The sequence below is a fragment of the Suncus etruscus genome, chromosome 1 (genome assembly GCF_024139225.1).
Source record: "Suncus etruscus isolate mSunEtr1 chromosome 1, mSunEtr1.pri.cur, whole genome shotgun sequence".
Lineage (NCBI taxonomy): Eukaryota > Metazoa > Chordata > Mammalia > Eulipotyphla > Soricidae > Suncus > Suncus etruscus.
Window position 1 is genome coordinate 78,789,614 of NC_064848.1, and position 27,558 is coordinate 78,817,171.

Below are 27,558 nucleotides of genomic sequence, written 5' to 3' on the forward strand. Positions count from 1 at the left end.
ACTCAATCACAAACATGATTGTACTCATAGTGCTTAAATATAATATTTTAAAAAAGAGTTAAGTGCCTAGGTCATATTTTTGGTCACAAATATGCCAACAAACTTTTAAATAAAGATCTGGAAGAGTCTATTATTTAAAAAATAGATAGGATATATATGTAGATATGTGTATATATATTGTGTGTATATATATTTGTGTGTATATATATATATATTATATATGTTTCTCTATGTCTGGAACCCTGTTGTTTGACCTTTTTGTAGGGAGAGGCACACTAGGCTGAGGTCAGGACTTACTCCTTTCTGCACTTTGATGTCATCTCTGGTAGTGCCTGTAGAACTATTTTAGTTATCTTGAGTTGAACCTTCATCAGCTGTGTGCAAGACAAAGGCCCTACTCATTATAATATCCCTCCAACCCCTCATTTTTTGTTTTTAAACAACCATATTAGTTCTGCTTGAAAGATGAGAAAACTGAGGTTCAAAATGTTTTTTTAAAATTAGCTCAAGATTAGAAGTCAATGAAAGCATAAGACCCAGATTCAAATCAGTTTTGTAATCAAAGAAATGATGCACCAACCATCACTTCTTGAGGCTGTGCTGATTCAGAGAAAAGCTGATTTTCTGTTCTTTGCAGTGAAGAGCATTTTAGTAAATTCCTCCTTCTCTTCTTTGTCTGAAATGTCCCATAATTCTTGGAGATGTGGCTACTGCTTCGCAAAGCAGTCCTGTTTAATATGCCTTACACGCCTTAGCTTGTCCTGGAGATGAGCAATTCACCTCTCTTTTTCTTTCTTACTCTGCATCTCTTAATACAAGGGAATTGGTGACCCTGACATGTGCATGATAGAGGGCAGGGAAGAGGACAAGCTGAAAAAGGAAAGAAATATGTGGGAATGAACTTAGCTCTTGTCCAGAAACCCAACGGAGAATGCCCTGTGGAAGCGAACTGTGAAAACCAAGCCAACAGGGCTCTGTCTAGTCACTTCAGCCCACCATGGAGCTTCAGAAGATAATTATCATAGGTTAATCAGGTCAGCAAACTTGCTGGGCACTCTGACAAGCCAGGCAACTTCAGGTTTGCTCCCACAGGGAAAGACCAAAAGAGGTCTCTGACCACTCAGAGTTGGGGGAAAAATACCCAAGTAAGAAGAACAGGTCACCTGAAAACTCTAAGGCCACTCCCTGTTGGGGGGATCCAAATCCTAGGGTGGGTAGATAAGGACTACTGGTTGTTTGAATAATCCCACTCATTGCAATCAGTCTATATCAGTGACTAAATCTCCAGACTGTTAAGTCCTTAACCTCTATGAGGTACATCTGTACAATGGGAATAACTTATAGCTTCTTGTGCAGTGGGGAGAAAGATTATGAGAAAGATAAAAAAGCCTATAAAACCACCCAGCCCTGGTATACTCAGTCAATATTTGTTTCTTTCCTTTCACTATTATCATTGCTTTATCAATATTTCAGCATTAACCCCCTTTTAATCATGATCGGTAAGTGTAGAATTAGTCATTGACCTGACCTTTAAGGCTGTTATGAAAAAGCACCAACTGCTGCTACATCACTGGCTGCAAGGGCCTGTGTATAAGTTATTTGGGGAAGTTGTCAGCATGTGTTGGGTTCCTTGCAGACCTCTCTGTCAGTCATTCTTCAGCCCATCTGATACTGGAACCTTTCTGCTTACTAAAAAGAACTCAACTATTTATGTTCTTTCAAGAATATATAAAAAGGGGAGTCAGTTCATGTGAATATGGGTCTCAAAGCATCAGAATTGAAATGATTTAGTCTACTTCTTGCTTTCAGATTCTCTTGGTCCTTCTAAGAAAGCTCTAAGTTAGAAGCCTCACTTGGTCATGGCATGATCATGCTGTAGTTCAATAAGTTTCTACATATGACTCATAAAGTAGTATAGGCAGTTCTCTTTTCATGTTCCTAGGAAATTTACTGACAAAAGTAGTGCCTAGCCTAAGGCAGTCATATTTTCCTTGATTTTGTTCCATTATCAGCTTGTTGCCTTATACCCCTGCCTGGCCAACTTCAAACTATTGGTGAGTCTGGATGCATTTTCTTCAGATGTAAGGCTGGCTGGCCAGGGCAAAGGCACCTTCTCAAGCTCACAATATATTTATCACAATGAAGCACTTATCCCTATAAATTTTCATTTTTAGTCTTCAGTGAGTGACACTTTCATCCAGTGGAAATCAGTGCAAGAAAGATACATGCATACACACATACATACACACACAAATAAGAGATGCTCTTATTCTGTCTCAATAATTCTCCTGGGAATTTTTCCAAGCAAATTATTAGAAAAAATTTAGCCATTTCCACAAACACAAAAGCATTCACTCAGAAGATATATGCACACCAGTGTTCATTGTAGCACTATTCACAATAGTCAAGTAAATAGTCTGAAAATAACCCAAGTAGCCAAGTGGGTGGATAAAGAAAATGTGGTATGTATGCACAATGGATTGTACTCAATATTTAGAAAAAATTGAATCCTACCTTTTGCTATGTTTTGGATGGAATTAAGTGGTGTCATATTAAGCAAAATTTAGTAATGAATAGATGACCTCATTCATACATGGCATATAAAGAAATAAAGTAAGAAAATGGACAATAATAAATGAAAACAGACCCTTCAACTCTCACAACAGAATTTTAGATCTCAAAGGGTAAATGGGTGAAAATAAAATGGGAGGAATAAAGAGGAAAATCTCAACATTATTAATCAATATTAAAAATAATATAAATATATAAAAATGCAATAACAGTATGTTAGACAGTAAGCACTGATTGTGTGCCAACACTTTTCTAATACTTTTCTTTATATTGACTTATTTAACCACTGTAACAAGTCCATAAGGAAGCATTAATATTATTTTCATTTAGTAAGATTAAGGATTAATGTGGTTGATGATTCCAGGAAACAGAGAGGCAAGAGTGTTTATGTTCATGGTACATATTAATTATATATGGGCCAAGTGGTGAGCCCATCACATTCTATAGGCCTTTCTCTTGACTTCTAAATTAATGCTACCTTTTTATTCATTTAGGCATTCATTCATGCATTCACTCATCAAACATTTATAGCACATCACATGGCAGGGCCTATGCTGTGTCAAGAGTATTTATATAAGGAACAGAGTATAAGAATAAGGAGTAAAAGAAAAAAGAGGTACTAGAAAAAGAAAAAGTAAGGAAGCTTTATAATGAGGAGTTCATTTATCTTTATTATATTTACAGTGTTGTCCAGAGCCATACTGGCAGAATTTGTTAACATACCCAGTACCCAGGACATGACATAGATGGAGAAAACTTTATTTTAATCAGTAACATATATTTTATATTATTTTCTAGCCCAATGCCCTAATTTCACAAGCAAACACTAAAATTAAAGGAAGTAAAGAGCTTGCACAAATTGTTCTCAGTATTCAATAAATGAATGTGTAGAGTGCTCAGAGAAAGTGTCTAAAATTGAAAGTGGGACCAAGATTCACTGTTCATCATCTAGATACTCTTGACAAAGCATAGGTTCTGGCATGTGATGTGCTATAAATGTTTGATGAATGAATGCATGAATGAATACCTAAACGAATAAAATACATTAGTCACTCAAGCACCAACCAGCACTATTTTTGCCACTTATCTGTGTTAAATTAAACTATAATTCTATTTAAATTGATGGACCATTAAGCCCTAAAATATTTTTAAAACAAATAGTAATATATATTATCATAGATGAAAGTTTTTCTAAATCACAGATAATAAGTTTCTATCTTCATATTACATACAAATATATATTCATATATTATATATTTTAACCCACATACCACCTAGAAATACTCTCATATCACAAGGAGTGAGTGCATTGCTACAAATAAATAAATGTGAAATCCCTTAGCATGTATTCTTGAGTGTGATCTCCTAGATGACTCCGAAGACCCTTTAAAGAGCCGGAGGCAGTGACTGCCAAAAGAGCCTTGCAAGAGTAATTGGTCTTTTTAACCCTGAGGAGAGATTATTGCAAAGTCTGTGAAATACAAGTGGGATTGAAAGAGGCGTGGTCAAGACAGTGGCAGATGAGAATCCATTAAAATATTCTTTGCGGAGGTTGTTCTCTGTCTCCTGCTAGCATACTAGTCACATCCACTCCTTTACTCCTTCACTCATCCATTGAACACCTTCTCAGTTACTATCATACCTCTGATCCTGAGGTAGATTCTGGAAAGACCAAAAAGGGTAAGAGTGTTCTTATTCTGACTGATATGTTACAGGGGGTCCTGATCTCACAGGGATGTGAGAGGTGTAAAAACCAACAAAACCCTGTAGATACTGATCAATGCTCCAACCAATAGTGGCAAGCACAAGATGTTCAAGATTATGGCAAAGCAAATGACACTGCCTAAGACAGTCTCAGGATACACAGAAGAGCTAACACCTGCTCCTTGTTAGAAAGAAGCGGGTGTAAGAGCTCTTGGAGCAAAGACAAGCAAAAGGGCGGGAGAGATCCTAGTAGGGCTCATATAAACAGAACTGGAGCAACACTGTGTGAGAGCAGTGGTCATGTGAGGAAGTGGAAGGGGGTGCAGTTAGTAATGAAAGCATGGGCTGTTAGGGCTGGGGAGCCTGCTCACGGAGAATGGAATTTATCCTGAGGGCAAAGGAGGCCAGGGGAGGCTTTTAAGCTGTGGAATGAAGCAGACAGTTCTCCTTTTTAGAAAAGTCGCTTTAGAGATATACGCAGGAGATACCCACTTAGTTTTCTGCACTGTGTATAGGTCTCTAAGTGATTTCAGAGGACAGCAGGCAAATTGAATTAGCACCTGGGTAAGGCACACTCAGCTCACAAAGAAATGTCAAATATTTCAATGTAATCAAAATATCAACCCTCAGGTAGTCAAATCCTCTTTTCTATGCCACCCTCTCACCCAACAGAAAAGAATGTCGAAAGAATTAGACTGGGCTTTTTCTTTCTTTCTTTCTTCTCTTTCTTTCTTTCTTCCTTTCTTTCTTTCTTTCTTTCTTTCTTTCTTTCTCTTTCTTTCTTTCTTTCTTTCTTTCTTTCTTTCTTTCTTTCTTTCTTTCTTTCTTTCTTTCTTTCTTTCTTTCTTTTTCTTTCTTTCTTTCTTTCTTTCTTCCTTCCTTCCTTCCTTCTTTCTTTCTTTCTCTTTCTTTCTTTCTTTCTTTCTTTCTTTCTTTCTTTCTTTCTTTCTTTCTTTCTTTCTTTCTTTCTTCTTTCTTTCTTTCTTTCTTTCTTTCTTCCTTCCTTCCTTCCTTCTTTCTTTCTTTCTCTTTCTTTCTTTCTTTCTTTATTTCTTTCTTTCTTTCTTTATTTCTTTATTTCTTTATTTATTTCTTTGTTTCTTTCTTTCTTTCTTTCTTTCTTTCTTTCTTTCTTTCTTTCTTTCTTTCTTCCTTCCTTTTCTTTCTTTCTATCTTTTTTCTTTCTTTCTTTCTTTTTCTTTCTTTCTTTCGTTCTTTCTTTCTTCCTTCTTTCTTTCATTCTTTCTCTTTCTTTCTTCCTTCCTTCCTTTCTTTCTTTCTTCCTTCCTTTTCTTTCTTTCTATCTTTTTTCTTTCTTTCTTTCTTTTTCTTTCTTTCTTTCGTTCTTTCCTCTCTTCCTTTTTTCTTTCTTCCTTCCTTTTTTCTTTCTTTCTTTTTCTTTCTTCCTTCCTTCCTTCCTTTTTTCTCTCTTTCTTTCTTCTTTCCTTCCTTTCTTTCTCTTCTTTCTTTTTCTTTCTTTCTTTCTCTCTTCTTCCTTCTTCCTTTCTTCTTTCTTTCTCTTTTCTTTTTTCTTTTCTTTTTCTTTCTTCCTTCTTTTCTTCCTTCCTTCCCTTTTTCTTTCTTTCTTCCTTTTTCTTTCTCTCTTTCTTTCTTCTTTCTTTTCTCTCTTTCCTTTTCTTTTTTCTTCCCTTTTTCTTTCTTCCTTCTTCCCTTCTTTTCTTCTTTCCTTCTTTTTTCCCTTCTTTCTTTTTTCCCTTCTTTCTTTTTTCCTTGCTTCCTTCCTTCCTTCCTTCCTTCCTTCCTTTCTTTCTTTCTTTCTTTCTTTCTTTCTTTCTTTCTTTCTATCTCTTTCTTTCTTTCTATCTCTTTCTTTCTTCCTCTTTTTCTTTCTCTTTCCTTTCTTTGATTATTCTTTCTGTGGTTCTTTTTCTTTCTTTTTCTTTTGAGGAATCTCCTTCACCTTTATTTAGTTATTTATTTTATTGAATCATCATGAATTACAAAGTTATTCGATATAATTTTCAGACATACAATATTTCAACACCAATTTCTTCACCAGTGTCCACTTCCCTACAGTAAGAACACCATATTTTTTAAGAATCTAGCTTCAGGAGTGTGCATAGGGGAAAACACAGCCAGGAGGAAAATAGGACTGTTGATCAGAAGCAAAGGGAGCAGCTTTGGACTGTGGTAGGTGTTTGCTAGAGCTATATTTTCTTTGATTTCCATGAGGATCCTCCGTATTTCTATTCTAAACTCCTTATCTGAGAAATTAATCAGATAGTTTGTGTTTTTTGTGTCATCAGAGCTATCATCTTTATTTTCAATGCATGGTGTTTGCCTGCGAGATTTCCCCATTGTCAACTTGTAGTGTGATTTTTTTTTTCTGTGTGTTATGGCGTGGTTCATTCATTAGAAAGAGCGCGTGGCAGCAAAGCAAAATGGAGCAAGGTGCTCTTCCGGAGCTTAGGAAAACAATTTGCTGGGCCCTTCTTGGCCCACTCAGGAGAGGTTCAGGACACAGGACAGTAGAGAAACACGCACAGGTGACATGCACAAGTGTCTCCCAGTTGGTAATCACTGAGCAGGGGTAGATTTCTCCGGCTTGAAGTCACAGGCAGAGGACCTGCCTTTCTGCCGGTTACCTCTATAGCTGGTTTTCATTCTGGGACACAGTGTTCCTTGCCTTCCGGCCCTTGTAACTCTAGGAGAGCGATTTTGCTGAGGCTCTCTCGGCCCACTCAGGACAGTGGTAGGTGTTTGGACTAAAAATCATCATTTTAAACTGAACAGAGGTTAGTGTGTTCAGACAACAATGTGTCTGCTCCACATCTCTCTGTGGCCAGGCATATCTTCTAGTCATGAAGCCCCACCACAACACCCTCACACTACAAAGGTCACAATGAGAAAACAATGCAACCCCACCATGCTTAGTAAATTAAGATGGTAATTTTGAAGACTCAACTAAGGTCAGCTACCTCTATAGTCTCTGAGATCTGGACATTAGAGAGGAAATGTGGAGGATGTTCAAAGAATTGAAAGAAATTATGGAATAGACAGCCAATAAGACTAAAGAAGATATGAAAGTATAAATGAGAAAACATCAAAAAGAAATATTAGGACTAAAAAGCTTGCTGGAAAACTTCACCAGCAAAGTAACTACTGCTGGGGACAAAAAAATCAGTGAACTGGAAGAAGAGTTACATAACACCTCCATTCAACAGAAGATGGTGGAAGAGATTTAAAATAAATAGACAATGAAAAATACTCAAAAGAAGTGAACAGACAATAGACCTTTGGGACAGATTCAATTGGAGCAGCATAAGACTCATTGGGTTCAAGAGGGCTAGGAAGAAAACAACAGATAAAGCAACAGTCAAAGACATCATCACTGAAAAATTCCCAGAGCTAAAGAATGCTCTCACTTACTTTATGGGTGCCCCAAAAGTACAAGCTAAAAGAGATTCAAATTACAGCACCCCAAAGTACATCTTAGTCACAATGCTGAAAACCACAAAGATAGAATATTAAAACAGCAAGGTCAAAAAGGAAAATTATATACCAAGAAACAAACTAGGTGTGAGGAAGGCATTTTTGTATTGTATTTTTGTGTTCCTAGGGTGTATCCTTAGGAGTGGTATAGCTGGATTGTATGGGAGCTCAATTTCCAGTTTTTGGAGGAATCTTCGTATCCTGTTCCATAAATGTTGGACTAGATGGCATTCCCACTAGCTATGGATAAGAGTTCCATTCTCTCCACATCCTCACCAGCAGTGCTTGTTCTCATTCTTTGTGATGTGTGCCAATCTCTGTGGTGTGAGATGGTACCTCAGAGTTGTTTTGATTTGCATCTCCCTGATGATTAGTGATGTGGTGCATTTTTTTCATGTGCCTTTTGTCCATTTGTATTTCTTCTTTGTCAAAGTGTCTGTCCATTTCTTCTCCCCATTTTTTGATGGGATTAGATGTTTTTTTCTTGTAAAGTTCTGTCAGTGCCTTGTATATTTTAGATATTAGCCCCTTATCTGATGGGTATTGGGTGAATAGTTTCTCTCACTCAAATTCCTTCCTCACATTTATATTCATTGCAGCACTATTTACAATAGCCAGACTCTGGAAACAACCAAGATGCCCTTCAACATATGGAGGTCTAAAGAAACTGTGGTACATATACACAATGCAGCCGTCAGAAGAGATAAAGTCATGAAATTTTTCTACACATAGATGTATATGGAGGCTATTATGCTGAGTGAAATAAGTCAGAAGGAGAGAGATAGATGCAGAATAGTCTCACTTATCTATGGTTTTTAAGAAAAATAAAAGACATTCTTGCAATAGTTTTCAGAGACAAAAGAGAGAAGGGTTGGAAGGTCCAGCTCACTACATGAAGCTCACCACAAAGAGTGCAGTTAGAGAAATAACTACATTGAGAACTTTCATAACAATGTAAATGAATGAGGGAAGTAGAAACCTGTCTAGAGTACAGGCAGAGGTGGGATAGGGAGAAGGGAGTTTTGAGACATTGGTTATGGGAATGTTGCACTAGTGAAGGGAGGTGTTCTTTACATGACTGAAACCCAACCATAATCATGTTTGTAATCAATGTATTTAAATAAAGATATAAAAATTAAATTAAAATTAAAGAAAAGGAATAAAGGGGGCCGGAGAGATAGCATGGAGGTAAGGCATTTGCCTTTCATGCAGAAGGATGGTGGCTTGAATCCTGACATCCCATATGGTCCCCTGAGCCTGCCTGGAGCAATTTCTGAGCATGGAGCCAGGGGTGACCCCTGAGCACTGTCGAGTGTAATCCAAAAATAAATAAATAAATAAAGATTCAATGATAATATCAAAAGATCTTAAATGTAGAATTAAAAATTCTAATTTAAAAAAAATAAAGAAACAAACTAAAGATTTATAGAAGACATATCACAAACAAACCTCCAGTGGTGGGATGTAGTGGAAAAAAGTTTAAATTAAATGAATGAGTCACCAAAAATATTTTACCCCGCCAGACTTTCATTCAGGTTGGAAGGAAGGACACATAGCTCTATGAGTAAGCAGCAGCGATGGAACTTTACAGACTCAAAACGAACCTTAAAAGAAGTACTAAACAGTCAACTTTAAGGCAAAATGGTCCGCACAAACACAAAAATATTCTACAAAAAGATGATTCAAAATACCATGACAACTATCTCACTCAATATCAACAAACTAAATGCACCAGTTTAGAGAAAAAGAGTGACAAAATGGATCATAAAATTAAACCCAGAATTTTGCTACCGGCAAAAGACTCTGAAAAGTCAGAGAAAACATAGTTAAAGATTGGAATACAGTCAATACTTCAAGCAAAAAAATTCCCTTAAAAAAGTTATGGATGACCATACTAAAATCTGACGATGTAGACTTCAGGCTTAAAAAAGTTAAGCTAAATAGAGAAGGTGATTTCTTAATAATCAAGGAATATATACATCAGGAGGAAATCACACTACTAATCATATATGCACCCACTGAGGCGCCAGAAAATTACTTAAAACAACTTTTTATAGACTTAAAAAACATTAATACCACACAATAGTAGTGGTAGATTTCAATAGCATTCTGTCAATTCTTAATATATCAACAGACTTAACCTCATCAAAGATATACTGGCTTTGAAGGAAGAAATGGAGAGGGGACATAATAGATTTATAAAGGTCTTTTCTCTATGAAAAGAAGAATACACATTCTTCTCCAATGTACATGGGACATTCTCCAAATTAGATCACATTCTGGACCATAAAACATGCCTTCATAAAACCAAGAGAATAGAAATGGTATCAACTATATACTCAAACCATGATATACTGAAAATAGGAGTGAACTACTAACAGATACAGAGAAATAACTTTAACACCTGGAAATTAAAACAGCTCACTACTGAAAAAAATCAATAGGCCAAAGAGAAAATCAAAAGATTATTGGAAATAATTGATAATGAAGACATGAATTATCAGAATGTGTGGGACACAGTAGAAGCAGTACTAAGAGGAAAATTTATAGCTTTACCAGTATTCCTCATGAAGGGAAAACAAGCTTACATATATGATTTAATAGCACAGCTCACAAAATTGGAAAATGACCAATAAAATAAACCAAAAGAAGTCAGGAGAAAAGAAATAATAAAATTTAGAACAAAACTTAATAAATTAGATATCCCAGTGCCGGAGAGATAGCATGGAGGTAAGGCATTTGCCTCACATGCAAAAGGTCGGTGGTTCAAATCCTGGTATCCCATATGGTTCCCTGAGCCTGCCAGGAGTGATTTCTGAGCATAAAGCCAGGAGTAACCCCTGAGCGCTGCCGGGTGTGACCCCCAAAAAGTAAATAAATAAATTAGAAACCTCAAATCATGGGTACACCAACCACTCAACTGAAAGCTGGCAATCTCAAAAGGAAAGGGTGGACCAAACCCCCTACTGCTGAAGCCATACATGCTGTATCCATCATCCATATTTGTTGCTTTGGCCATGGCCCCACGTCACCACTTCTCCACAATTCTCTTTGGATACAGCAACTTGATTCAGATTTGCTGGTATTTGGCCTGATATTATGAGGTTTATTTTGGAACAAGAACAGATGCTCTCCCCCATACCATAAACTCTTTATTCTGGGAGGTCTGGTAGCTGAGAAAATACCTCAAAAAAGTTGCAGTATCAGTAAAAGTGCTTTCAATTCCAGGTAACGTAAATTGTATGATGTTGTCATCCCTATAGGAACACACCAATTTAGATGTCAACATGTGTCTGAGGTCACTTAATGTCCAAAAACAAATAAAATAATAAAATAAGCAGCTAACAACAAGAACTTATTAAATCTTTTGCCATTGTCTTAATGGCTTCATTGGAGATATAACAATTTTCACAAATTTGCTTGCCACTCTACTTATTTTTTGTTTCTACTTATTTTTGTTTCTTTTTTATTTTCTTTAGTCTCTTACTTTTTCTTTTTTAATTTTTTTATATTTTTAAAATTTTGCTCTCATTTATCTGGAAACAAATATATTATGGTCAACTATGTCAACTATGTAATGCATTTTCTTTAAATATAAATGAACAAGATTGATAAAAATATTAGTAAGACTCTCCAAGAAAGTGAGAGAAAAAATTAATAAATAGAATCAGAAATGAAGGGGGTAATATCACTTCAGATACTACAGAAATTCACAAGGTAATTGGAGGTTACTTTGAGAATTTTGATACCACAAAAAATGAGAGAACTTGGAAGAAATGTATAAATTATTGTGGCTAGAGTGATAGCACTAAGTGATAGCAGTAAGGTATTTGCATTGCATGCAGCCAACCTGGAATGGACACAGGTTCAATCCCCAGTATCTTATCTGGTCCCCCAAGCCTACCAGAAACAATTTCTAAGCACAGAGCCACTGGGTGTAGCCCCAAACCCCTGAGTACCACCAGATCTAGCCTTACCCCCCAAAAAAAAGTATAAATTCTTGGATCCCAATATCCTCCCAAAGTTTATGATGTGTAATACCTAAATAGACCTATCATTACCAAGGAATTTGAAATGTTACTCAACAGGCTTTCCAAAAACAAAAGCCCAGGTCCAGATGTATTCACTGGCGAATTCTTTAAAACCTTTAAAAGAACCTATCCTTTAAAGGCTGACCATCCTTTTCAGGCTCTTCTAGGAAATTGAAGAAATTGAGTTTCTATAAAGCTAGCATCACTTTGATATCAAAAGCATACAAAGATACCATAAAAAGAGAATAACAAGCTGATATCCTTGATAAACAGAGATGCAAAGATCCTCAACAAAATACTAGCAAATAGAATCCAATAACTCATAAAGAAGGTTATACAAGTAGCATTCATTCCAGGATGCAAACATGGTTTAACATACAAAATCAATATAATACTCTATATCAATAAAATAAAATATAAAAATCATAGTTTCAGCAATAGATGTGAAAAAGCATTTGACAAGGTCCATCATCTATTCAGGATAAAAACTCTGATCAAGATGAGAATGCAACATAATACACAACATCAATAACAAGAAAAATAAAAACCACATGATCATATCAATAGATGCAGAGAAAGCATTTGATAAGGTCCAACACCCATTCTTGATCAAAACTCTCAGCAAGATGGGAATGGAAGGAACCTTTCTCAATCTAGTTGAAGCCATCTACCACAAGCCAATGGCAAATATTATCCTCAACGGAGAAAAACTAAAAGCCTTCCCTCTAAATTCTGGTACAAGACAAGGCTGTCCTCTCTCACCACTCCTATTCAACATAGCACTGGAAGTACTTGCTATAGCGATTAGGCAAGAAAAAGATATTAAGGGAATTCAGATAGGAAAGGAAGAAGTCAAGCTCTCACTGTTTGCAGATGACATGATACTCTACTTAGAAAACCCTAAAGACTCTACCAAAAAGCTTCTAGAAACAATAGACTCATATAGCAAGGTGGCAGGCTACAAAATTAACACACAAAAATCAATGGCCTTTCTATACACCAATAGCAATAAGGAAGAAATGGACATTAAGAAAACAATCCCATTCACAATAGTGCCACACAAACTCAAATATCTTGGAATCAACTTGACTAAAAATGTGAAGGACCTATACAAAGAAAACTATAAAACTCTGCTCCAAGAAATAAGAGAGGACACGCAGAAATGGAAACGCATACCCTGCTCGTGGATTGGCAGGATTAACATCATCAAAATGGCAATACTCCCCAAGGCATTATACAGATTTAATGCGATCCCTCTAAAGATACCCATGACATTCTTCAAAGAAGTGGATCAGCCACTTTTGAAATTCATTTGGAACAATAAACACCCTCGAATAGCTAAAGCAATCATTGGGAAAAAGAATATGGGAGGAATTACTTTCCCCAACTTTAAACTGTACTACAAAGCAATAGTTATCAAAACAGCATGGTATTGGAATAAGGACAGGCCCTCAGACCAGTGGAATAGACTTGAATACTCAGAAAATGTTCCCCAGACATACAACCACCTAATTTTCGATAAAGGAGCAGGAAACCCTAAATGGAGCAGGGAAAGCCTCTTCAACAAGTGGTGTTGGCACAATTGGATAGCCGCTTGCAAAAAATTGAACGTAGACCCCCAGCTATCATCATGCACGAAGGTGAAATCCAAATGGATTAAAGACCTCGATATCAGCCCCAAAACCATAAGATATATAGAACAGCACATAGGCAAGACACTCCAGGACATTACAGGCATCTTCAAGGAGGAAACTGCACTCTCCAAGCAAGTGAAAGCAGAGATTAACAGATGGGAATATATTAAGCTGAGAAGTTTCTGCACCTCAAAGGAAATAGTGCCCAGGATACAAGAGCCACCCACTGAGTGGGAGAAACTATTCACCCAATACCCATCAGATAAGGGGCTAATCTCCAAAATATACAAGGCACTGACAGAACTTTACAAGAAAAAAACATCTAATCCCATCAAAAAATGGGGAGAAGAAATGAACAGACACTTTGACAAAGAAGAAATACGCATGGCCAAAAGACACATGAAAAAATGCTCCACATCACTAATCATCAGGGAGATGCAAATCAAAACAACGATGAGATACCACCTCACACCGCAGAGAATGGCACACATCACAAAGAATGAGAACAAACAGTGTTGGCGGGGATGTGGAGAGAAAGGAACTCTTATCCACTGCTGGTGGGAATGCCGTCTAGTTCAACCTTTATGGAAAGCGATATGGAGATTCCTTCAAAAACTGGAAATCGAGCTCCCATATGATCCAGCTATACCACTCCTAGGAATATACCCTAGGAACACAAAAATACAGTACAAAAACCCCTTCCTTACACCTATATTCATTGCAGCACTATTTACCATAGCAAGACTCTGGAAACAACCAAGATGCCCTTCAACAGATGAATGGCTAAAGAAACTGTGGTACATATACACAATGGAATATTATGCAGCTGTCAGGAGAGATGAAGTCATGAAATTTTCCTATACATGGATGTATACGGAATCTATTATGCTGAGTGAAATAAGTCAGAGAGAGAGAGAAAAACGCAGAATGGTCTCACTCATCTATGGGTTTTAAGAGAAATGAAAGACATTCTTGCAATAATAATTTCCAGACACAAAAGTGAAAAGAGCTGGATGTTCCAGCTCACCATAGGAAGCTCACCACAAAGAGTGATGAGTTTAGTTAGAGAAATAACTACATTTTGAATTTTCCTTATAATGAGAATGTATGAGGGAAATGGAGAGCCTGTTTAGAGTACAGGCGGGGGTTGGGTGGGTAGGAGGGAGACTTGGACATTGGTGATGGGAATGTTGCACTGGTGATGGGTGGTGTTCTTTACATGACTGAAACCCAAAAACAATCATGTATGTAATCAAGGTGTTTAAATAAAAAAATAAAAATTAAAAAAAAAAAAAAGATGAGAATGCAAGGAACATTCAGATAGAAAAGGAAGAAGCCATGCTCTCATTATTTGCCAATGACATGATACGGTATTTAGAAAGATCCTAGAAACCCTACCAAAAAGCTACTAGAAATAATGATATGTAAAGTAATATGGCTGGCTACAAAATTAACATGCAAAATCCATGGTTTTCTATTATAAATAATGAGAGAAATAAATAGATTAATAAAACAATCTTATTCACAATTGAGCCTTAGAAATCAAGTACTTTGAAATCAACCTAAATAAATAAGTGAAAGACCACTACAAAGAAAACTAGAAAACATTACTTCAAGAATTAAAAAAAAGAAATGGAAACATATACCCTACTCATGTATTAGAAAATTAACATATTTAAAATGACAATACTTTCCAAAGCACACTGTACAGGCTTAATGCAATCCCTTTAAGAATACCCATGACATTTCTCAAGGAAATAGGTAAAACTTACTCATGAAATTTATTTAGAATAATAAAACTCCAAGAATAGCTAAAGCAATCAATCCTTTGGAAAATAAGATGGGAGACATCAATTTATGCAACTTCATACTGTACTATAAAGCACTACTTGTTAAAACAGTATGGTATTAGAATAAATAGAGACCCTCAGATCAATGGAATAGACTTGAATATTCTGAGACTGACCCTCAGATATAAGATCAAGTAATCTTTGATAAAGTGTCAATAAATACAAAGTAGAACAAGGAAAGCCTCTTGGAAAAATTGATTAACTGCATGTAAAAAGTGAACTCAGATCTCTCTTTAATGCCACACAAAAATTTCAAATCAAAATGTTTTAAAGGTCTTGATACCAGACATGAAACCATAAGCTATATAGAGGAAAATGTAAACAGAACATTCCATGACATTTAAGTTAATGGCATCTTCAAAGAAGAAACAACACTGGCTAAGCCAGTGGAAACAAAGATAAACAAATAGGACTACATAAAACTAAGAAGCTTCTGCTTTTCAAAGGAAATGATGAGTAGGATACAAAGACTACCATGAAATGGGAGAAACGATTCACCCAATGCTTGTCAGATAAAGGGTTAATATCCAAGATATAAATGGCACTGCTAGAACTTATCAAGAAAAATATATAACCCCATCCAAAATGGAGAGAAAAAAATGAACAGACATTTTCTCAGAAAGAAAATTCAGATGGCCAAAAGACTCATAAAAATAATCCAAATCATTAATCATCAGGGAGATTATGATTAATAAAAAACAATACAGTAACGAAATTCAAAACAACAATGAGATACCTCACACAACAGAGACTGGCACACATAACAAAGAACAAAAGCAACCAATTACAGTGTGAAAACAGGGAGAAAGTGACTCTCATTCACTGATGATGGGAATGCCAACTGGAACAGCCTTTTTGTAAAACAATATGGATATTCCTCAAAAAATCTAAGAAATTGAGCTTCAATATGTCTCAGCTATTTTACTCCTAGAAATAAACTCTGGGAGCCAAATAACACAATATAGAAAAGCCCTCTACATCCTTATGTACATCAGAGCACTATTCACAATAGCCAGAATTTAGAAACAACCTAAATTCTCAAGAACAGATGAGTGGATAGAGAAACAAAGGTGCATCTACACAGTGGAATACTATGCAGCAGTTAGGAAAAATTAAGTCATAAAATTTGCTCATACATGAATGAAAATGGAGAGTAATATGTTGTGTAAAATGAGTTGGAGGGAGAGGGATAGACATAGAATGAACTCACTCATTTTGGGGAACTAATAAAATAATAGTATTATAATAATTTCAAATACAATAGAGATAAGGGCCAGAAAGATTAGTTCATGTATGAAGCTTCCCACAATGGGGCAGAGAAGGGACCATTATGACAATTATAGTTTAAAATTATCCCTCTGGTCAAGAATTGGGTGCTGAGGGGGGCAGAGTGATGGTATAGTGGGTAAGATATTTCCTTTGCAAGAGATCTACACCTGGCATTCCACATAGTCCCCTAGATTACAAAATTTTTTCTACATGCAGAATCAGGAGTAATTCCTGAGCATTTCTGGGTGTGAACCCCCTCCAGAACAAAAAGAGAATTGGGTGCTGAAAGGAGATAAAGTGAAAGGTGTGCTACTCTTCAGTAATAATGCAAACTACAGCATCTAAAAGGGAAAGGGGGAAAGGAAGTGAGAATGAGGGTGAGAGAGAGAAAAGAGAGAGAAGAAAACTGTCTCCCTTCGAGGCAGGGAGGGGGTAGGGCTGGAGAAAAAGTAGAACATTGGTGGTGGGAAATGTACAGTGATGAAAGGTGTTGTGTATTGCATAACTAAAATTCAATCAGGAATAACGTTGTATCTGTGAAAAAAAAAACGAACTGTGTAATGAACAACCTTGTATCCAGAATGTTTTAAATAAAGCAATTATTTAAAAAAAAAAGGCTTCAGATTTGTTTTTTTTTTGTTTTTTTTTGTTTTTGTTTTTGTTTTTGTTTTTTGGTTTTTGGGCCACACCCGTTTGACGCTCAGGGGTTACTCCTGGCTATGTGCTCAGAAATCGCCCCTGGCTTGGGAGGACCATATGGGACACCGGGGGATCGAACCTCAGTCCGTTCCTTGGCTAGCGCTTGTAAGGCAGACACCTTACCTCTAGCGCCACCTTCCCGGCCCCGGCTTCAGATTTTGCTCATTTGAATCCAAAGCAATGAGTGCCATACACAGGTTGACTCTTTAAAAGAAACAAATGAAAGACAATTTTCAGTAAAGGTGGTGATCAGAATGAGGACAGATACAGAAAGATGTCCCTTATGTGCTAAATATAAAGAAGCACACTACGGAATTAACAAAGTCAATGGGAACAGAATCTGAGAACTAGTCTACAGAACTGAGGTAACCATGGTGGAGCTGGGGATAGGTAAAGGGTAGATACTGGGCAGGGTTTGACATATTGTATGTATGAAACCCTATTCCATAACAGTATTGTAAATCATGTTGCTTAAATAGAATAAATAAAATTAAAAAGAAAAGTAAAGTTCTCATGTTGGTAACTTATTGGTTTGCACAAACCCAATTTTCAGGGCTTCACTTTTTATGCTATAAAGGCAGAAATAATGTTTGAAGATCCCGACTCCCCTATAATTCTGATTTTCTCTGTATTTGAGATATCTGTGTTTCTTTTATTTTAGGACTAAAGTTGCCTCCCAAGCACTGCTTTGGAGCCAAAGTATTACTTTGAAACTCAGTTGATACCTTGTTGATAACCTTGTTGATAGTCAGTCAATAAGGTTAGATAATCCAGTGTACAGATTCTGTGGTCCCAGAGAACGTGAGACCTATTTTGATGGTTCTTGAGGGGCTCTGGGACTATACTCAGTGGTGCTCTGGGGCCTTGCAATGTTGGAAAAGAAATTTGATTTCTGCATATGTAGTCTATACCCCTGGTTTCACTAGCCATGCTTTATACTTTTAAATAACAGAAAATTAAATTATATGCTAAGTATATTCTGTGTGCAAGAATCAAGAAGTTCAAATGCACCTTGGCAGGGAGGAATTGGTATATTTTTGAAAAGCCAAGAAGCCAGTTTATATATAGCACAACTAATGAATAAAAAGAATGGCAGAAAATATGATCAGAAAAGTAAAGTATCTAGATCACAGAATGCCTGGTAGGACAGTAAACTGGGTTTAATTCCCATTAAAGAGAAAGTGATTGAAGTAGTTTGAGGAGGTCAATACAATTCATTTTAAAAAGAACTCTGGCTATTCAGTGGAAATAGTCTGGGGAGAGGAAAATGTAGAAGCAGTAAGATCAATTTGCAGACTTTTGGAATTTAGACAAGAAGTAATAGAGACTTGGTGTAGATATGTAGAAACCCTCAAGAAATGTTGGTGATAACAGAGGAAAGTGATATGGTTAAGGCAAAGCCTCACTTATGAACTGTACAAAAGACATGAGTGTAAAAATATCAGGAACAATTTCTAGGTTTAGAAAGAAATTTTAAAAGATTTATGTGTTTTTATGGGAAAAAATTAAAAGTTGCCTGCTTTAACTATCTTAAACATAAGATACTAACAGACCCTCTCGATATGTGCTATGCTATACATACATGGAAATATTAGGAAAAGAGAAGTCTGAGTTACTGAATTTCATAAAATGTTCCAAATGTAAATATAAGTGAATAGGAGACAATCAAGAAGACTCAAAAAACCAAGGAAGGGTGTTTAGTGGAAATAAGAAAATCTATAGCACTGTTCCTGAAGTCAAGTGAACAGAGTATTTGTAGAAGTAAACCATGCTATCAGAGCTACTATTAGCATAGGAGTAGTACTGAGGATAATATTTTTATTTACCATTTTGGGATACATTTTTTAAAATGCAGTATTTAAATTTTTTAAGAAAATTAGAACCAAAGCCTAATTACTGTATGTTAAAAAAGTTAATTGGAGATGAAAATATGAAAATCACAATATGAATGGACAATTATTTTCCAGAAATTTTGCTGTAAGTGGAAAAGAAAACAAGGGAAGACATGAAAGAAAATGCAAGTCAAGAGCAAGTTTTGCCTTTTTAAAATAGGAGATAGTATTGCATCTTTGTTTGCCGATGACAATAATCAATACAGAAAAGGGAAATGATTGTAGGGAACAGAGAGAAGACAATAACAGTAACAGTCCCAGAGATAGAAAAGGGAGGAGCTCCAGTAAACATAAGCAGATGCTAGTCTTATTAGAAGCATGAATATTTTTATAAATAAAATGTCAGTAAGTAGGAGAATATGCAAGTTATGATACAGATGGTATAATTGGTTATTAAAAATATATATTATTTTTGGCTTTTAGAGCACACCAGGTGATGCTCAGAGGTTACTCCTGGCTATTCACACAGAAATTGCTTCTGGATTGGGGGACCATATGGGACACTGGGGTTCGAACCAAGGTCTGTCCTGCATCAGCCATGTACAAGGCAAAAGGTCTTATTGCTGCACTACCACTCTAACCCCAAGAATAGATCTATTTATCTTCGGATGATGACTGTTTTTTTTTTTCAGTAACTAATAAAGCCATCATTGGAAAATAAGAAGGATGCTTGGCAATACATATAGAAATTAGAATTCTGAATTATGATGTTTTGAATAATGAGAAAATCCATTAGCTAGACAAATATGACAAAGTGGCCAAACTAAATAAATTTCCCGTTTAAACTTTGTGTTAAAAATTTTGAAATGGAACCAGTAAACATGGTTTTTCTTCAACTTGCCATCAGTGACTCTGCTATACCAACAAAGTGAACAAGTTTGGGTTCATTATTGATTTTCAGAACAGAGCAAGTAGTAGATCTAGAATAGTAGTAGGTTTTAAGATGACTTGAAGATGTAATAGGCTTAATAGTAGTAACAGATTTCAAGATAGTTATGGCTTCAGATTATAAATTGAAGCTTAGTAAAGTGAAAGGAATGCATAAAGGAAACAGAGACATGGAAAAGAAATGGGAGGGACCAGAGGCCAAAACATAATTAGAAGATGCCTGAATGGAGATTAAAAAGAGTTCTGCCAATTCAAATTCGATAAACTCACACAAGTTTTTGAGAACCTTGAGGCTACCCTTTTGCTAGGTCAGGCATTGATAGAATTTTAACTCTCTACTTAATGCCAAATATATATAAATAAGGAAAAATTCCATACAAAATTACTGCATTGCTCCTATCCCAAATTTAGAGAGATTTGCATCTTATGTATTGTTCCCCACATTTTTTACTGAGGGTCCATGACTTATAGTACTGTAAAAGATAATTTTAGGTGTGCATCATGCTCACCACCAGAGTATTCACTTCCTTCTCCCAGTATTTTAAAAATCATGCCTAGTCTTAAGAATTTATGATATTGTGTAAACATTATCTAAGTCATTATAATTACACAAATGTCTAAGTCTATAGAGGGCTTGGTTGGGGGTAAGTGGTAGAAATGAAACTCAGACCGGGCTCTTAATTGTATTGAAAATAATATATTTATTTTTGAGTGTCAGATTTCCAAACATCATATTCTTCCTTGTTTACCTGATATCGCCATAGTTAAACACCATCTTATTACACCATTGTTTTAATTTGGGGCCACATCATAAGGTTCTCATGGCTTACTCCTATCTCTGTGCTCAAGGACCACTTCTGACAGGCACAGGGGAATTGAAGCCAGTTGCAATGCAAGCACCCTACTTGCTGTACTATTGCCTCAGTCTCATATCCAGAAACATTTTTAAAATTTCATGGATAAAATAGCAATATTATACACATTTTCTAAGAAACAATAAAAACTATAAGTGCTACCCTTCTGAATTATAATCTCTCTTATACTTCTTTACTCAGTGAATTAACCCATCAACAAGCCTAGAAAATTAAAGGATGTTAAAAGTCATCTCTCTTCTCTCTCATCTTCCATATTTGATTTTTCAATTCCAGTTATCATTCTTACCCCACAAAAGTCTTTTAACCTATCAGCTCCCTTCCATGGCCACTAGCTCACCTTATCCTTTTCTCTTTGCTGTTCTTGTGTCCAACTCTCCTTGTAGCTTCCTGCTTTTAATTTGTCTTCCTTCTGGAACAAATCCAGTGTATTGGATCATGATCACTCTGTGTCACTTAACCTTTGAGAATGAAGCTATGGATATTATTCTTAGAAAACAGAGTTCATATGCACATAGGACATAATTCTTCACCTGAAAGCTTAAAGTATTTACCTCATCATATCTTGAACCTCTTGAACATCACAAGCACAAGTGACTGACTAGCCTTGTTGCTGTTCCTAAGTGAGTTTTATAAATTACAGCACTTACAGAATTCTCCTCCCTAAGTAGCTCTTTATGTGGGGGTGCAGTTTAGGTCAAGACTCTCCAAAGTAGATTCAAAGCTCAACCAAATCTTGCTATGATTTTTCTCTTCAACCCAATTTTTTACAGCTCTAGTTCAAATATACCAAATTTAAAATCTTGCTAGTGTTCCATAACTCTGTATTTTTGGTGCCTAGTGCAGTGATCAGGGCAGAGAAAAATATATCATGTGTTTTAGGTGGGAAGAAAGAATATTGTTTTGTGCTTGTGATCTTTTCTTTGAGAGATATTCAAAGGGCAAAATTCCCAAGAAGATCTTGGGAGATGGCAAACATCTTTGGCAAATACTAATAACAACGTTACAAATCCTACTAATCTCCTTCTCCTCAGCCATGTTCACTAAATCAATACTTGAATCTATTATTTTAGTGCATTTCCACATCCACTCTCCAACTGCTTTTTTCCTAGAAACTCTAGAGTTCACTGAGTTTTAAGCTTATTATGGCCATACCACTGATTTCTTGTTCTAAAATTCCTTTACTAATAGAGTCATGAAGACAATGGGTTCTGGTGTGAGAGAGTCCAGATTATGAATCTTGACTTATCAGAATTTAGCTTTATAATGTAAAGAAACTTATTTAAGCTTTCCAAATCTTACTTTTCTTACCTGAACAATAATATAATATTTTATATATATATGTATATATATTACATGACCTAGCAAATAGTTGATGGTTGCTCAATACCAGTTATAAATTATGACTCAACTTATCCCAATGGATAAATATTCTCTGGTTTCCCAGAAAAACAACAAGCAAATTTCTATTGAGAAATTAGGTGTTAGCTGTTTATAATCTACTGGTTTACATTCATGTCTTTATAACAGTCCCAAATTAATAACTTTTAAATACAATGACACCATGATCCACAAAATTTTATGCCTAAAATATAGAGTAATTAGTAGGGCTGGAATAAACCACATACCTGTGTGAGAATATGAGCTCTATAGACTTGGGCTGTCCTTAATCTTCATATGGCTTATGAAAGAAACCCAATATTATGTATTTGGTAGGGGACAAGCATCATATCTCTGTTTTGTTTCTTCAACTACCAAGATGGTGCTTCACTAGACTGCTCAAATCAGGATTAAGAGCGCTATAATTTTTTCAGTTTTTGATAATAAATAATAACAAGTTTATATAAATTTTAAATATTACCATCTCAGGCTAATTATTTGAGTTTAATGTTAGACTTATGGAATATATAAAATCATAACGTGTTATCCATGGATTCCTGGAATAATTAAAAGTCAAACAGAAAGGCTTGTATTTGAAGGCAGTTTCATTCAAAGATAGAGGTCTAAAATGTGGAGATGATACTCTGGATCAAATGATCTTCAAAAAAGCAAGAATAGGTTAATAACATTAAATAAACAGTAGTCTGAAAAGTATTATTTTAATTACCAAGGAAGACAAGTGTGTCCTAGGCAGACCTTAAAGTATTCAAGACTTAGGTCCAAAGGAAACAGGATACATAAAGTCTAGATCTTCTAACATGTCAGAATTTTTTTCAATGATCATTGCTTTTAAGGAAATTCATGAAAAGGAGAAAGCCGACACAAACAGTGGAAATACCTAGAAAATCTATTATGTGTTCAGTTTTAAAAATTCTGGAGAATATGTGGAAAGAAGGACCCACAAAATCATGTGGGAGTATGCTCTATTTCTGATCGAGAGTCAATAGAGCAAAGAACTAAGGTCCTTACTTTTGCCTAGTTTATCATTAGTCCAAGCTTTTGGCAACATAAGCACTTGGCATGCCAGAAATTGAACTAAGATGTTTCCTTAAAGTTTGAACTTGAGGATTAGGTGTTTCTGTACATTCTAAGCTCTTCTGCTCTGACCCTTTCTTATTATATTTAATGTTTGAATTACCTATGGTCTCCTTTCCTCTCTGCAAGCAAGGCTACTTGAGTTGTGCTTTACTGAATGAAGTAAATGTGCCAGTCAATGCACAATTGTCGTTTGTGACCTTTCTGAGGTTTCCTGTTTCCTCCTAATGCATTAGAAGAACAAATCAATAAAGTCTGTGTCCCAGTGCCTTGGGTAACTGCCATCTTCATGGTTACATCACTATGCAGGGTGACTGTGGAACACGGTGGGGCACTTTACGCTGGAGAACTGTGAGGACTGAGTTGGACTCATCACAGCCTTACACAGAGCCAGTGAGTTTGCTCCTGGCTCCCATGAAGGCACAAAGCCTCACCACCATGTGGTGATTTGTATTCAGCAGCAGCCCCCCCTCCCTTGGCATCGGGTGGATGGGGCCCCAGGAGAGAACTAAAGAAGAAGGAAGGGGCTGTTGTCCTTGACAAGGAAACGATTGATGTCTCTGCTTTCTCACCCTCTTTAAATTGAGATGGGGACAAGATTAAAAGTTTAGGCAGGAAGCCAATTGGTGACTTAAAACACTAATCAACCAGCCTAGTGCATGAAGGAACCTGCGACTCTCAAGAAATAAGCTGCCTGAATACTTGAAATGTTCTTCATACTTGCCAAAATTAAAGTATTAGGATCTTTTTGTAATAATAATAACTACAGAAATTATGATATAAGTATCACAATAATAAACCCTACTATTAGTTATATATACATAGAAAGTTAGTTGTTTCCTATTCATTATCATTTCAAATCTTCATAATGAGATAAAGTATCAATCATGCCATTTCATAGATAAAGAAACTGAGGCTCATAGGAGTAAAAAGTTTGATTTAGGTGACTAAATGAACAATTCATACGATTAGGATTTAAACACTGTCTGCCTATCCCTTGGTGTTCCATTGCCTCATAATGGGTGATTTAAAAAATAAACTACAAAAAAATAAAAATATATAATAAATAAATAAACTATAGCTTTTCTCAAGATTTTAATATATTTAGCAGAGCATGAAATGGGTACAACTTTCTATGCTGTTGAGTTCTATGAGATTTATGAACCTACTTTATGCTTCTTGTGCCAGATTGATGGAGCACACCTTCTCAAACTACAACTCTTCAGGTTTCATTTGCGACAATCTTTGTGGTCTCATGTGCTGACTTTAGTGTCATGGAACAGAGAACCTATTATAGTTATCAATCTTTTTAGAGTAAAATCAGTGCCAAAATGGTACAGAGGATGGAATCAAGAACAACTACTGACCAATGTGTCTCAATCAGGGCAAGTCAGGTTCAAGTAGCAAATCATGAAGGCTCAATATCAAACATAGGATGAGAGGACAGATATGATAAAAATGATTGAAAATATATCTGAGAGTAAATAAGGAAACTAGAAGGTAGGTAGTTCTATAAACATGATAACTTACATAAAAAATAGTATGACCATGCAGGGCTTCTCTTTAGAAATACCCATATCCAGTTCTGAAAGAAAACTTTGACTTGTCTTAAAAATATAGGTCATGAAATCTGATATCTGAGAATGTTATCTTTCTTTTTATTGAGTGACTGAGATGTGCTTGTAGAGGAGGGACACCAAGTGAACTCAAATGCTTAGAACATTGTAGTGAAAGGTCAAAGCAAGTCATCAATTGCCATGAGAGCCAGTTAGGTTAGCTTGTTTCAATGCCATCTCACTGCCTTCAGCCTCAGGCAGCTCTCTGAGGGAATAAAGGCCATTAATCAGAAGGAGCATGAGGCAAGTTCATGAGGACCAAGCAACAAAAACCCATTCTTTCTTAGGAAGGGATCTCAAAGCTCCTGGTGAATCAGCATGTTCCTTGTGTAAGAACAATACCGTGTTGGTGGAGAAGGGTACAGGGGTTAGTAATTTAGAGCAGTCACCCTTTTATTTCTTTCCTAGCAGATAACAGGTACTATAAAATTTTTTAATTAACATATATGCACATTATAATTTGATTACTTAATGATGCTCATTTGTCTTTACATTCTTATATCCATTTTTTATATTTAATACATATATTTTTATTATGAATAAACAAGATCCTTTACAATTACCAAGGATTTTTTTTTTTTTTTGGTTTTTGGGTCACACCCGGCAGTGCTCAGGGGTTACTCCTGGCTGTCTGCTCAGAAATAGCTCCTGGTAGGCACAGGGGACCATATGAGACACCGGGATTCGAACCAACCACCTTTGGTCCTGGATCGGCTGCTTGCAAGGCAAACGCCGCTGTGCTATCTCTCTGGGCCCAACAATTACCAAGGATTTTTATTAAGCATTTATTTTACAAAACCTTACTCATGAGGTAACTGTCCAAAATAGAAACACAAATATAAATTATGACAGCTACAACTAGAAACAAAAAGTGTTTATTTCATTTTTTAATCATCATGCTATATATTTAATATGTAAGATTTTTAATAGAATATAGAGCTGAAATATAGTTCAGCTGTAGAAGGTTTGGCTTGCATGTGTGGAGCCCTAGGGTTTTTTTTTTAATGTTTTTGTTTTCTTTGATCATTTTTTATTTTGTTTTATTATGTTTTAATTAAATCACTGTGAAACAGTTATATAGTTGTTCAGGATTGAGTTTTATTCATTCAATGTCCATTGCCCATTCATTCACCAATGCACATTTCTCCCCACCAATGTCCTCAGTTTCCCTCTCCCTTACCATTTCTCTTGTCTACCTTTATGGTAGACATTTTGAACTCCTCTATTTTAATAACCTAAAGTTACTCTTCTTGTACTAGAGTACAAATTATACAACACAAATATTTCCCAATAGGAAAATTATCTTATATTGTCCAATATATCTAATTTTATTTGATTAAATTTAAAAATCTAGGTTTTATCTCTTCTGTGCTATGACAAAGAGTACTTCTTAAATCTTATATGCAAAAGTATGACTGCTATGATCCCAAATGAATGGCTTTGAGCTAACCTGAGTGATTATACCTTGGGCATTTCCTATGTCACCAAGTCTTTCTTCTTTTTGCTCACGCCTATTTAATGATGTGACTTTCATGTGGTATTTTGTGATTTGAGTGTTAACCCTTCTGATTCTGAACAAAGGACCATACTTTACCCTGACATTCTGTACCCTCCAGGCTTTACTCATGAGTGGCTCCTTCCCAGTGTCTTGGGAGAATGATGATGAAATCCTATTTATTCAGTGTTCCTGTGTATGAAGGTTCTTCTAACCTATAAATAAAACAAATTTAACTTTTACAGGGTTATGAATGTCATGGAGAGATAAACAAATGGTCTGGTTGGCTTTAGGCTGCAAGGATCAGACCAAATATTCTCACAAAATAGCCCAGATTCTAAAATGCATGAATAGTTTCTTATTATAATAAGATTTAAACTAATAATAAGAATATACTCTTTGTTACACTTTCTAGTAAAAGATATATTCTGGGTTTGATCTAATCCTGAGGACATTAGGGTTGAAACTTGTGTTGTCACTTAATACATTTAAAATCGACCAGAATATTCCCTAAATAAATATTTTGATATTTTCTATTTGCACAATGAATATAATTTACCTGAATATTTACCACTCGTCTACTGTTAGACAAGAAAATTAAGACATCAGAAGATTAAATAAAACACACCCCAACCATTAAAGTAATATGTTAATGGAACTAATAACAATGGATTGATGGAGCTAAACATTTTTATGTTTTATAAGACTGTAGTTTAGAGAGTAGAAGATGACTTAACATGGAGTAGAAAGTATCGGACATATCTAGCTTAAATTTTTAAATTGCTTTTACTAGCTAACAGATATTAAAAAGGTTCTTGTATAGGAAAAATGAAGAAAATAATAATTGATAGGGTTGATGCAAAAAGTATATGACATTGAAATCAAAACTCTACAATGTGGACTCAACAATAATATGGTTCCATTTTCCATTTCTTATAAATAAGTTTTTATAATGTAGGTAGGAGAAAGTTTAATTTGGGTTATTCTGGAAAACTAATAGAAAAGGATAATATTTTATCCATGCAATGGTTACATCTAATAAATCTGGTATATTTTCTACATAAAGAAATGAGAACAGTATAAGAGATGTTCCTCTAAAGTATATATGC